Raw genomic sequence first — 14004 nt, 5'->3', positions numbered from 1 at the left:
CCCTCCCAACCCCCACTATGAATCAGCCTCCTTATAGCAAAGAAAAAATTCGGCATTTGGTTTTTGGGGATTGTCCAACTTCACTTAGCATTATATTCTCCAAGTCCATCCATTTACCTGCAAATACCATGATTTTATTCTCTTTTATTGCTGAGTAATATTCCATTGTATAGATATACCACATTTTCTTTATCCATTCATCTACTGAAGGGCATCTAGGTTGGTTCCAAAGTTTAGCTACTGTGAACTGTGCTGCAATAAACATTAATGTGGCTGTGTCCCTGTACTATGCTGCTTTTAATTCCTTTGGGTATAGACCCAGGAGTGGGATAGCTGGGTCAATGGTGGTTCCATTCCCAGTTTTCCAAGGAATCTCCATACTGCTTTCCATATTAGCTGCACCATTTTGCAGTCCCACCAGCAATGTATGAGTGTGCCTTTGTCCCCACATCCTCACCAACACTTATTGTTGTTTGTATTCTTAATATCTGCCATTCTGACTGGAGTGAGGTGAAATCTTAGAGTAGTTTTGATTTGCATTTCTCTAATTGTTAGAGATGTTGAACATTTTTTCATATATTTGTTGAATGATTGTATATCATCTTCTGAAAAGTGTCTTTCAGTTCCTTGGCCTATTTATTGATTGGGTTATTTGTTTTTATGCAGTTTAGCTTTTGGAGTTCTGATACCCTAGAGATTAGTGCTCTCTCTGATGTGCAACTGGTAATAATTTGCTCCCAAGCTGTAGGCTCTCTATTCACCTCACTGATTGTTTCTTTTGCTGAGAAGAAGCAGTTTAGTTTGAATCCATCCCATTTATTAACTCTTGATTTTAATTCTTGTTCTATAGTAGTCTTGTTAAGGAAGTAGGGTGGCAGGGTTTTTTGTTTTTGTTTTTGTCTTTCAGTAGTGGGGATAGAACCTAGGACCTCACACATGGTGAGCAAATGTTCTACTCCTTGAGTGGCAGTTTTTAACTTTTAGAAATAGAAACCCTCTTCTCCCAGGCCTCTGGATAGTACACCTAATATTCTCATCCCTTTTATTATTGACTTGCCAATATTAGCCAGTATTTATTGACTTTGCATCATAAAAGATATAGAATTTGGCTAACTTGCATTATGCACTTCTCCATTCCCTTTTATTAGTATTGTATTAATTTACATTCATGTGCACATTCTTTTTCTTTATTCTATAGGTTACCACTGTAACTTTAAAATCAACAAGGCAGTTAATTTTTTCACATGTTTAAGAAATAGTATTTCAGGATCTTTTTGATCTGGGAAGGGAATCCAGTGCCTTGAACATGGTAGGAAGCATTCTACCACTGAGCTACACACCCAGCCCTTGATCTCAGGATCTTTTTTGTTTGTTTTTGTTATTTATACTATGGATTAAATCCAGATGCACTCTACCACTAGCCACATACCCAGCTTGCCCTTCCCCCCACATACACACCTTTTTTTGAGACAGAGTCTCACTAAGTTGCTTAGGGCCTTGCTACCTTGCTGAGGCTGGCCTTGACTTGTGATCCTCTGTCTCAGCCTCCCAAGATGCTGAGATATATGTGCACCACCACACCTGGCTAATTTCAGCATCTTAAAAGGCAATCTTAACATCTAGAAAATGCAGTATTTATGCCTATTCAACGCTGTTTGGCCCATTGCAACAGAATTTCATCAATTTAAGGCACACCACTAATTTAATAATGCAAATTTGAATTATGCATAGATTATGGCTGTCCTCTTGATTTCAGAAATGTTAAAAAATCTTAAAATAACAAGAAAGCATCTTAAAATAACAAGAAAGACTGGTTATAGCCTTTACCTGGTTTCCATTTTATTGAAATACATGGTACTTGAGAGGTGCTTTGAATTACATTAATTTTGGAAGGGAGTGTCCTTTGTATTGCATTTCTAGATTTTTGAAAATTAGGAATTATGAATTTCAAATGTTTTTCTAGTACCCTCAAGATCTTCATCTAGCCCCACCCTACCCCCTGTACTTGAGCTATTATTAGGGGGGAAAACACAAATTATTTTCCTAGTAATGAATCATTCTTACTTTATGGGAATGATGTCATTTAGTTATCATGTATAATTTTTTTTTTGCAGTCCTGTGGATGGAACTCAGGGCCTCTTGCATACTAAGCAAGTGCTCTGCCACTGAGTTTGTTTTTGTTTGTATTAGTTTGTAGTACTGGGGATTGAACCCAGCAGTGCTCAGTGCTTCATTGAGCTATGTCCCTAGTCCTTTTTTTAATTTTGTTTTTTTGAGACAAGGTCTTGCTAAATTGCTGAGGCTAGCCTCAGAATTGTAGTCCTCCTGCTTCAGCCTCCTGAGTTGTTGGGATTACAGGTGTGTGCCACTGTCCCTGCCCACCAGTATTCATTTTTAACCACAAAACCTATAAATTTCCTTTTTACTTCACCTTTTCTCTCCTCTTGTCTTGTTGGAATGGAAAAGATGTTCCTTTTCCTAGGACCCGTCTTCCTTACATGTATTCTAGATTATTCCATCTGCATTCTCTAAAACCTTTCTTTAATGAGTGTCTCTTCCTGTCTTTTTAAGCTCTTCCTCTTTTAAGGAGAAGTATCCATCAGCATTTGAACATATTCAAATCTTAGTTTACAAAATACAAGTCCCATCCTCAAGATTGCCTTTTCTTTTAGTTACCCCTTTCCTTTTGTGGGCTGGAAACTTGACCCGAGTTTTTTGTCTCCATTGTCTCCATTGCCTTCTCTTCCTGTCATTTGTCATCCTGCCTAAGGCTGATTTCCTCATCCACCTAATTACCACAAATCCCAAAAACACCCCTGCTCAGGAATATAGAAAGCACTTATCAGGGAATAGTAAGGTCGAGTTCCAGGCTTTTCCTATTTTTGTAGACGATTTCTATAATATCTTTTTCTGGAACAGGAGCAAAGAAATGAGGACCAAGGGGAGATAAGATCAAAGCAGATTTATTTGTCTTATTTTTTTAAAGTTTTTTTTTAAGAGGAACATAATCTCTTTATTTATTTTACTTATTTTTATGTGGTGCTGAGGATACAACCCAGGGCCTCACATGTGAGGCAAGTGCTCTACGGCTGAGCTATAACCCCAGCCCCTTATTTATTTATTTATTTTTTGATAGCAGAGTTTCCATTATATTTTTATGATGATTCCTTAGAGAGGGAAAATTTTTTAATATAGGAGAAAGAGAAGTAATAATGGTAAGAACCAAGTCCTCATGGAAAGAGTGGTACCAAGTGCACAGTGGAGGTGCTGGCTTTTGATAAGGGCTGGCATGTCCCTCCATTGTTATAGTAGTGAGGGCAAAGAAAGCCCTGACAGGTGCTGAGAGGTTCATTAGAGGAGTTCCTGTCCCATGACCTTTATTTTCTCAGAGAAATAAGGAGTACGCCTTCCTTCTGTGTTTATTAATTTTTCATTAATGGATATAAAATACTTGTGTAATTAAAATCTAAGATAATGATGCTACAGCTTTGAGGTATAGATAATTCCAAAGAGTAAGGAGGAAGGCATATTTATTAGGGAGCTAGTGTAAGATTTTTGGGTGGTATTGAGCATCCATGTGAGTATTGTGTTCTTCATTGTGAGTTCAGTCAGCTGGATTTCATGTCTTCATTTTTACAGTGTTCCACTGTTGGAGTAAACGAGGAGAATAGCTGGGTGGTTGGCCCTTTCTGGGATTGGGGCTTTGCTAGCTAAGAAAAACAAGTGAGTGGAGTTCAATAATTGGTGGTATTTAAAAAGAAGAATCCCCAGTGGCTCAGCAGGCTAGGCAGGAGGATCATGTATTCAAGGTCAGCCTCAGCGACTCATCAGGGCCCTGAGCAACTTACTGAGAACCTGTCTCAAAATGAAAAATTTTATAAAAGGGCTGGGGATGTGGTTCAGTGGTAAAGTGCCCCTGGGTTCAGTCCCTAGTACAAAAAAAAATGTTTAATAGTTGTTTATGCATAGTCAGAACATTTGGTACAAGGTAGGAATCAAAATGTGGTCATTGGTTATCTTTAGATAAGTAGTAAATTTATTGGTTATGTGCAAATGACTTTTGTTTTTCTGTCTTTTTTACATTTTGCATTATGAACATGAATTATTTGTGTAATGAGAAAAACAAAATATAAAATAAAATTAAAATTAAAATCCCAATAAATAAGGTTTGAAAGGCTATTTTAGATAAGGTCTTAATTTGACTTCTCTTTTTTAAAATTTTTTAAGACATTGATGGACCTTTATTTTATTCATTTATTTATATGTGGTGCTGTGGATCAAACTCAGTGCCTCACACATGCTAGGCAAGTGCTCTACCACTGAGCCACTGTCCCGTCCGGCAGGACACATCAACGTGGGCAGCGAACCTAGATGGGGAGGAATGAAGGGACAAGAGACACGAAAGGTGACAGCAAGACAAAAGTTCTGATCAAGCTGCAAACTTTTATTGTTCACACAGGGGTATTTATATACTGGGGATGGGGAAGCTCTCTTATCGGCAGTTGTTGGATGTCTGCACAAGGTGAGATAACCGCAGGATGTTTCAGGAAGATAGGTTTCAGGAAGATAGGTGGCCGCAGGATGTCTCAGGTGAGATAGATGGCTGCAGGGTGTCTCCCAGGCAGGATGTCTCCCAGGGGGCTGTTTCTTGTAAGTGTCAGGCTATTCTTTGAAGGAGAATTTCCTTCTAGCCCCTGACATTTTCCCCCTTTCTTATATAAAATATCTGACCATACCTTACCGGCCATGTTTTTAGGGGGTGATAGAGGCTCTGTTCCTCTAGAAGGCCTTAGAATATCTCCTGATCCGAGCGAGCGTCTTCACTAGGAGATTTCGTGGCCTTGGCATGTTTTTGGAGGAGACGGTTTTGAGGGGGGAGCATGCCAACCGCCATGCACCAGAGCGTGTCACTCAGAGGTCCTGGGTTTTGGGATCCGTGGATCCATCCTCCTGCAGTCCTTCCTGCACCCTCCGTCATTATGGCCTAATATCCTCACTCCATGGGTGAGTCCTCCCCCAAGCGGAGGGGCCCATGGAGGAGCGAACCCTTATGGCAAGGGCAGAAGATGGTTGGTCAGAGCTGTTACTTATACTTTTATATAAGAAAGAGAGATCTGTGGGGATGTAAACTTAAGAAATAAGCCTGAAAGAAGGGTAGAACATCCTTTTAAATGTTGGCAGCGCGGTCTTCCATCTCCAAATGGTGATAGTGGACCTGTATGGGCTTAGAGGCCAAAATATTAATCTGTACCAGCCTGTTTATAATGCAGGGTCCTATGGACACCATAAAAGCAAACCCAACAAAGGGCCTAATAAGGGAAGAAGGTAGGGTAAAAATCCATTAAGCCCAGTCCAGAGGGGATTTTCAAATAGTTCCCTTCTTCTCTTTTCTAGATCTTCTTGAAGCTGCTTAATTTTAGTGCGTACTATGCCTGATTTATTGGCATAAAAGCAGCATCTTTCCCCTAAGGCCAAGCAAATACCTCCCTGGTTAGCTGTCAGCAAATCTAAGCCTCGTCTGTTTTGAAGGACCACTTCTGCCAGGGAGTCTATTTGGTCCTGTAAATCTTTAATAGTTCCTGATAGAGTTTGTACATCATCTATAAGTTGTTGAGATAGGCGACGGTAAGAGTGTATAGCCGTGCCTAAGCCAGCTGTACCTGTGCCCACAGCAGCTGTTATTCCAAGGCTGGCAAGGAGTGGTAAGGCCTGTATTGCCCGCCTGTGTCTTTTGACTAAGGTGTCTAGGCTAGGAATGGGTAGAGGTTCATCTCCTGGGACAATAGTTATATCAGGGAGTAATAAGGCAAGAACACAGCCACCGGTCCAATTCGCTGGAAGCCTGGGGAAGGCTGAGTTTCCTCCACACATAAAAACTGTGCCATTGGGGGGACAAAGAGATGGGGTGGGTGAGGAATAATTTTTTACTGTTGAGCAATTTCCAAAGGAAGTAACTCCAACATCAATATCATAGGTATTATTCTGCATCGCGCCTAAAAGACATGATGTAAAAGTGCCTATAGGCTGTACTTTAAAAGGAAATCCAGGTTGGCATGTATTATCATTGTCTATGATAGAATTAATAGGAACTGCCATAGGCATGATTGCCCCTGTTGTCATGCAGAGCCAGCAATCACCAGCAAGGGTGGGGTTGGAATTATTAAGCAAGGAGAAGGTAGTTTCCAAAATATCTAATGTATTGGTATCTAAATCTGGGAGCTGGGATTTAGGCAGCATTAAGGGATGATATGTGAGCTCAGGGATTTGGGGTTTCAAAAGTTTGATTATCTGAAGATGCTTGACAGCATCAGTGGGTCCTCCACCATCAGAGACCCCTGTAGGGGCCTTAATGGGCCAGCAGGAGGGTTTACCAACAGTGCCTTGGCATCCAGCTGACTGTAACTTGGTGTATATGCCTTCTCCTCCGGTCAAAGAGGAGGGGGGTATAATGAATAGTGGTCCCCTCTGCTGCATGAGTTTTAGTTAGGGTGGCTTCAAAAAATTGTTCTCCCTGCTTGTTAACACAAATTGAGGCTGACGCATAACAAGAGACATGCATCGCCTGGGTATGCATACAAGTTGCAGAACAATTTTGGAGAGCTTTACTTGTACTGGGGGGAATAATCTTTGGCTTGTTAACACATACCCATTTAGGGTGATGAACTCAACCTCGGCATGGAGGTAAGCCACCTTAATCACGCAGTCAGCAATCTGGGTCCAACTAGTGGGAGCCTGAGTCCAAGATCCTCCCCTGCATTCGCAGGGGGGGCCAAAAAGGTACTCCCTGGTGTTGGAAGGTGGAGGGTCAAGGCCTCCGTATACAAACCTGTTCAGCAGAAGTGCCTTAAGCAGGATCCTCACACAGATTGTTGGCTGCATCTGCAAAAGAGGAAAATTTGTCCTCAGGGGGAGGGCCTCCGTCCCTGGGTTGAGGGAAGTCATTAACCTGTTTAACCAGGCGTTCTGGTAACCATCTTGGGGCTGCTTGCTCTTGGTCCAAAACACAAGCTGAGCCTCGTCCCCAGATGAGGACAGGATCTGGGCCTTTCCATTTATTTGTAAGGGGATCGCGCCACATAACAGGTGGGCGAACAGAATTGGACTAGGGATGCCAGTGTCTGTCTGCGGCCGAATGGCCTTCACTGTCTAGGGTAAGAAAATTAAGGGCAAATAATGCATGGTTAAGGCGATCCCAAAATCTCTGTATTTTAGAATATTATCCTTTAAATAGGTATCTCTTAATTGTCTTTAAAAAATATGATTAAGGTTATTTCCTGTGTAGGGAGCAGTATATAAATCTTACTGTATTTTTTATGGACAATAGATCTAGTCAGAGAACTTATATAATATCAATGAATTTTTTTAAGTTTGTAACCTTTATTGTTTAAAATTAATATATAACTTTAATTTGGAGAACCTTAATCTTCATAAAATGTTGTGTTTGTTTTTTTTTTTAATTTTATGATTATCTAACAAACAAAATATGTAAAAATTAGTATCACAGTGTCTTAGAATCAATTAATTTTAGTCTCTAAGGGCAATTGTTAAAATCGGATTTAAGTTAGTAGTTCAATATACTTAAATGTTTAATCAACAATGTGAATTTATTTACCAAAATTAATCTTTGTCTTAAACAGTAAGAATTATTAGGCAATAAGGATCTTTCTTTAAAGAAATAAACTTACATTTTAATAGGTGCTTATCATGTCAAAATATGGACAAAATCTTAGCTCACATTAGTATAGTTAAACTAGGAAAAATAGCCTGAAATACCCTTAAATTAATTATAGTCAGTGTAGTATATATAAATCTCTTTTTTAATCTTTCTAAATTTTTACATCATCTGTTTAGATAGCAATATAAAAATCTTTTTTACTTAGGAAAATAATTTTATCATTGAAATATGAATATAAAGACCTTGTTTTACCCAAAGATGATTTCTTTCTTTTTAGGATCCATGTGTGCTTTTTCTTTGTTGAAGCATCCTTTTCTTTTAGAAAATTTTTTTTTTTTTGTTATACTTGGAACAATTTCTGAAAACCTTAGAATCTATAAACAAATTATTGTACTTTGATAAGAAATATCAATGAAAATATAGTTAAAATCCTTAGATATTTTGTAGACATAATTATAATTATCATCTTATGAGTTTGAACAGTAACTTTGAGAATTAGAAACTACTTGAAGATTGTATTTTCACTTAAAAGCAAATTTATAGTAAACACATTTATCTCAAATATCTGTAACTGAAAAGGCAGAGTATCTGATAAATGTAAATACAAAACATAAATTATGGGTTTTCTGTTGAAGAAAAACAATTAGGCAAATATATATTAACTAATCAATTAGGCATGTGCTAATTATTTTATAGATTAACAAATATAGATTATCTAAATATCTTAAAAATATATATATTAAGAATAAGAACATAACTTATAATTGTATTAATTTTATGTAACCACGTGGTCTTAAAATATTTGGATCCATTTTAATTTATTTTTAACTAGGAGTGCACTCTTCTATGTGACGTCACTTGATGTAACTGAAATAAAATCCTTGTTGAGTATACATATTTATTTTTTATAGTTAGGAATGAGAATAAGGATTTTTTGGTCATCACAGGAACATTGCCGGCTTTGTTCCTGTGGCGAGCAAATGCATCCTCATAACCTCCAAAATTAAAAGTAAAATATAAAGAAGCATGTTTGATATCTCTCATCAATAGAACATTATTTAGTAACACAACTATAGAGAAAAGTTAGGTTATTTAACTCAGAACTAACTTAAATTTAGGGCTGCAACATAGAAAGCTGTGGAATTAAATTTTGTCTGAAAAAGATATCTTTCGTTAGCATTTACAGGTAGGCATTCTTAAAAATACAGGCTCTGAACAGCTCCGGTAGAAATCTGAAACACAGTAGTACAGATTAGTGGCTGGAAGGCGGAACTAGAAGTCCTGTCTGAGTGACTGTGGAAGAACCAATCGGAAGCCCGCGAAAGTGTGGGAGGTGGGACCAGGAAGCCCGCTCTTCTGGCCAGGCACCCCATGGTTACCATGGTGATGCAAACAACATGGAGTCCGCTGCCCATTTTCGGGGCAAAAGTTCCCCAAGTTTTCCTAGCCAATTGCATTTTGTTTGATTTTGTCTGCATTTTCCCCCACCTGGCCAAGATCTTACTGCGGTAGCAGCTTGTTCTGTCTCTGCTGACCTGCGGTTGCAGCTCGTGTACATCCTGCACTTTTTTCTGTGGCACGTGGGTGCTCCAAAGGTTTTTTAGCAGCAAACGCTAGCATTACCATCAGATCTTAAGTTAGTCTGTGTTTGGCATTTAGGTCAAGTAATTCAAGGGTTAAAAGCACTGTTGGCCGCAGGGGCTAGGACCCCATAGCGAGCAGCAGCGGCTAAAGTCTCTTGTCCCCAGTGGCTGAGTTACAGCCATTCTGATTCATAGGACAATCATGTAGTAAAAAGGTCCGTACATACTTTCTGAGTATTGACAAAAACAGTGGAAAATTGAAACTTATTTCTCTCCAGGTAAACATCACATTTTCTCTCCCTTTTTTTTCACTCTTAGCACAAACTTCTAGAACATAAAGGCCAAAAAATATCTCTCTTTTTTTCTTTTAAGCTTTTTTTTTTTCCTGAATTAATTAGGTTCCAGTAAGAAAAGGTGGGAACAGGCACCTTTTCTGGGCCAAAGCATTCATAATAATCTTAATAATAATAATAATAATAATAATCTTCATAATAATCAGTCTCCTACTCTAAGCCATCTTTTACCATCAAGGGGAAACCATGGACACAATTCTCCTATGTATGAAAAGAATAATTTTAAGTCCTTTTTCTTAACACGTTGCCCCCCCCCCCCCCCCCCCCCCCCCCCCCCCCCGTCTTGAGGGCCTCCTTGAGGCCTGACAAAAACAACTCATGTGAGGAAACTGCTTGTCCCATGGTGGGTCACTCACCTTGCGTCGTCCTCACTCTCCTCCTGGATCTGTCTCTCGGTCATGTCTGCCGAGGCGATCTCGCGCTCCCGCTTGGCCAAGTCTTCCCGGAGGACGGCGTTCCTTCTCAGTCAAAGGCTCGAGCCCCACACTGGGCGCCAAATGTCCCGTCCGGCAGGACACATCAACGTGGGCAGCGAACCTAGATGGGGAGGAATGAAGGGACAAGAGACACGAAAGGTGACAGCAAGACAAAAGTTCTGATCAAGCTGCAAACTTTTATTGTTCACACAGGGGTATTTATATGCTGGGGATGGGGAAGCTCTCTTATCGGCAGTTGTTGGATGTCTGCACAAGGTGAGATAACCGCAGGATGTTTCAGGAAGATAGGTGGCCGCAGGATGTCTCAGGTGAGATAGATGGCTGCAGGGTGTCTCCCAGGCAGGATGTCTCCCAGGGGGCTGTTTCTTGTAAGTGTCAGGCTATTCTTTGAAGGAGAATTTCCTTCTAGCCCCTGACAGATGGACCTTTATTTTATTCATTTATTTATATGTGGTGCTGTGGATCAAACTCAGTGCCTCACACATGCTAGGCAAGTGCTCTACCACTGAGCCACAGCCCCAGCTCCCTTGACATCTCTTTTGTAGAACCCCCGCCCAACTTTACTTGGAATTTTATGGGTTTTCCTCCCTGTTTTCCCTGACTTGTTTTTTCTCTCTTCCCTGTCTTTGTCCCCATTTCCAACCTCAACTTATCAAGTGAAATATTTCTCCCCTCTCACAGCCCAGGTCAAAATCACTTCCTTCAAGTAATTTCCTATAGTCTTCATTTGAAATTCTCTTCCTCCTGGAAATTCCCAGAAACCAATTTTTGAATTTGTTTTTTTACCAACTATCATGACTTACTTTGAATTAGTTATTTTTGTCTTTTATTCCCCTTTGTTAATTCCTAATGAGTAGAAACAGTACATATTTTGTTTTGAATCTTATGTTATCAGTGTGTTAAATAAATAGTGGATATGTAAATAACATTTTAAAACACAATTTAAAAATATATGACTGGGCTGGGGTTGTAGCTCAGTGATAAAGCACTTGCCTCACATGTGTGAAGTACTGGGTTTGATCCTTAGCACCACATAAAAAAATAAAAAAGATATTATGTCCATCTACAACTAAAAAATATTTTTTAAAAAATATATGTACCACCCAACGCATGAACCCTTATGTAAGCTATGGACTTTATAAAGTGCTGATATAGGTTTATCATTTGTAATCAAGGTAGCATACCAATTCAAAATGCTAATAATAGGAGAAACTTAGGGTTGATTAGAGGGAGTATGTAGGAACTAACTTTTGTACCTTTTGCTCAGTTTTCCTAAGCTGCTCTAAAGAATACAGGAAAAAGATTATTGGGCATTATTTTATCAACTCATGTCTATAATGTGCTTGTCAACTTAAATATATTCATCAATGTTATTATAATTTTTCAAAAACTATTTCTTGAACTTCATTGATTTAAGCACATATTTTTAGCTTTTAAAATTGTGTTATGTTTGAAGTAACTGTTTTTTTACTTTACAGATGGATGCTTTCTCTGATAAATGTCATATTGATGGACCACCAGACTCCTGTAAACAAGTTTCATTTGGCTGTATTACCACTCTAATGGGTGGTTCTGACTACATTAATCACACAATTTACTTCTCCGTAGATGTTTTCTGTAAAGGTATAATTTTTGATTTTTAGAAGTGAAAATTAGGTTTTACCATTTTTAAGTTTTTGAAGATGGTTAAAGGCATTATTTCCAGGGTCAAATTTGGAACATGCTTATTTGATGAGAATATTTTAATATTAGAAATACTTTTCCAGGGCTGGGGTTGTGGCTCAGTGGTAGAGTGCTCGCCTAGCATGCAGAAGGCACTGGGTTCGATCCTCAGCACCACATAAATGTAAAATGAAGATATTGTGTCCACCTACAACTAAGAAATAAACATATAAAAAAAGAAATACTTTTCCAATATTCATGGCTCCTATCACTTCAATGTTTGAGGTAAATCTTTGGAGTTTGAAAATAATGTGTAGCAAGGGACAGATATATAATGTTTAAAAAAAATCCATGCCATCATCTTTTGCATTTTTATTTATTGAATGCAGTTACTAATATTTATGTGATTTTTCTTTACATAGATATTGAATTTCTATCTAACAAAGTATTGTAGGTATGCAGGGATACTATTTTTAAATACTTTAAAGGCTTGTAAGAAATGTTTAGAGCTAGCCTTGTACCTTTATTAATTCTATCTATAATTATTGGATGTAGCATTTAGTTGTTTAATGAATAAATCAATGATTTGTTAATTTTTTAGTTTAATTTAGTTCTGGAAAGAGTTCTAGAAATTGAGGGGACCAAAATAAAGCAGACTTTATTGGACTGGAGATGTAACTCAGTGGGGTTTGATCTTTGGCACCAAAGGAAAACAAAGAAAGAAAGAAAGAAAAAGAAAAGGCAGATTTTATTAAGCCCTGTGTGTGAAAAGCTCATAGTTCAAGTGGGAACAGTAAGCATGTGGATCCATTAAAAGGAGGTGATGAGAATAGCATTAATGAGCAGCACAGTGACCATGACTGACTGCAGTTGGGAGAACTGGGGAAGGTTTCCTGGGTTAGGTGCTGTCCAAGCTGGACTCAATACCTCTGGAATCCCCTGCCAGGACAGATTTTGAAAAACAAATAGAAACACAAAATGTATAGCTGTTAAGACCTAATCATCTGCCATTTAATTTTGGTACAAAGGGGGACATTGTCTCAGCTACACCAAGTAGCTTTCTGTTCTATTTTTCTTGGAATGTAAAAGCCAGAACTTCATCTTAGTTGTTAGCCCAGGAAGACTACAAGGATGATTGATTGTGGCGGCTAGAATTTTATGACCTGTATAGTCAGAAATCATCTATTCTGTAAGGAAAGGCCTATGTAATTGCTAAGCTCCAAAGGCCATTTCTTGGTTTCTGCAACCATGCCAACAGAAAGGCACCGTCAATGGTAGCCTCACTAGGAGAATTCTCAAGATGGGAAAGACATGAACATGTTTGTCATGCCAAGGGGATGATCAAAGGTGCAAAAGAGAGGAGGAATGACTAAGGGAACAAGGTCCATGAGCATAAAGAAAGGATGGGGTTGTAGGCATAGGTGGAGGTATTTACTGCTACAAAATCAGTTCAGTCAATCAAAGTAGTAGACCTGAATAGGTTAGACAGAGGGTGGCCAAAAAAGCAGTCCTGCCCATCCCAGCACTGAAAAAAAAAGTCCTGAGCCCCCAGCCAGTCATGCATACAATGATCAGAAGAGCTGCTGTTAATCTGATTATGAAACCCAGTGAAAATAGCATAAGAAAATGCAATTTTAAAAATAATGGGAATCTAGGAGCTTGGATTGTGGCTCAGTAGTAGAGCGCTTGCCTGGCATGTATGAGGCAGTGGGTTTGATTCTCAGCACCACATATAAATAAATAAATAAAGGTCTATCAACAGCTAAAAACAAAAACAAAAAAAAATTAATGGGAATCTAAAAGAAGGAAAACAGAAAAAGTTTTAATAGTTTTTGTCCCACATCATGGAGAGCCAATATAAGTCAATTCCTTATTGTTTATTGGGCAGATATTTGAGTTTCTTACTTTGTTCCAGATACTGTTTTCATAACATTTGAATTCTAATGAGGTAGAATATAGAGAATCATCAAGTAAAGTTCCCCCACTCCTGCCCATGCCCCAACAGTTATAGATTGTTTTCTGCTCTTCAGGATTGAACAAAGTACTGTGATAGTAAAATGGGGATGGGGAGGGATTTACTATAGATAGCAGATCAGAGAAGGCCTTTCAGAGGAGGTGACACTTGAACAGAGACCTGAAGGGTAAGAAGGAGCCAGCTGGAAAATATTCCAAACCAACGAAGAGCTTATGTAAAAGTCTTGAGGTAGAAGCTGGACACAGTGGCACAACAACACCTATAATCTAAGCAGCTCAGGAGGCTGAAGCAGGAGGATTATGAGTTCAAAGCCAGCCTC

General features: G+C 38.8%; 1 long non-coding RNA gene across 1 annotated transcript; it reads right to left on the bottom strand.

Annotated features, from left to right (window-relative positions):
• Positions 1-4466: 4466 nt before the first annotated feature.
• On the bottom strand, positions 4467-10459 carry LOC139703079 (uncharacterized). The gene is made up of 3 exons (XR_011705573.1): positions 9968-10459; positions 6827-6879; positions 4467-5224 (listed from the first exon to the last, which is right to left on the bottom strand). It is a non-coding gene; the product is annotated as an uncharacterized lncRNA (long non-coding RNA).
• Between the last annotated feature and the right edge of the window lie 3545 nt (positions 10460-14004).

Source organism: Marmota flaviventris, chromosome X (assembly GCF_047511675.1).
Source record: "Marmota flaviventris isolate mMarFla1 chromosome X, mMarFla1.hap1, whole genome shotgun sequence".
NCBI lineage: Eukaryota > Metazoa > Chordata > Mammalia > Rodentia > Sciuridae > Marmota > Marmota flaviventris.
The sequence above is the reverse complement of the archived record's forward strand: the minus strand, read 5'-3'. Positions and strand labels throughout refer to the sequence as shown.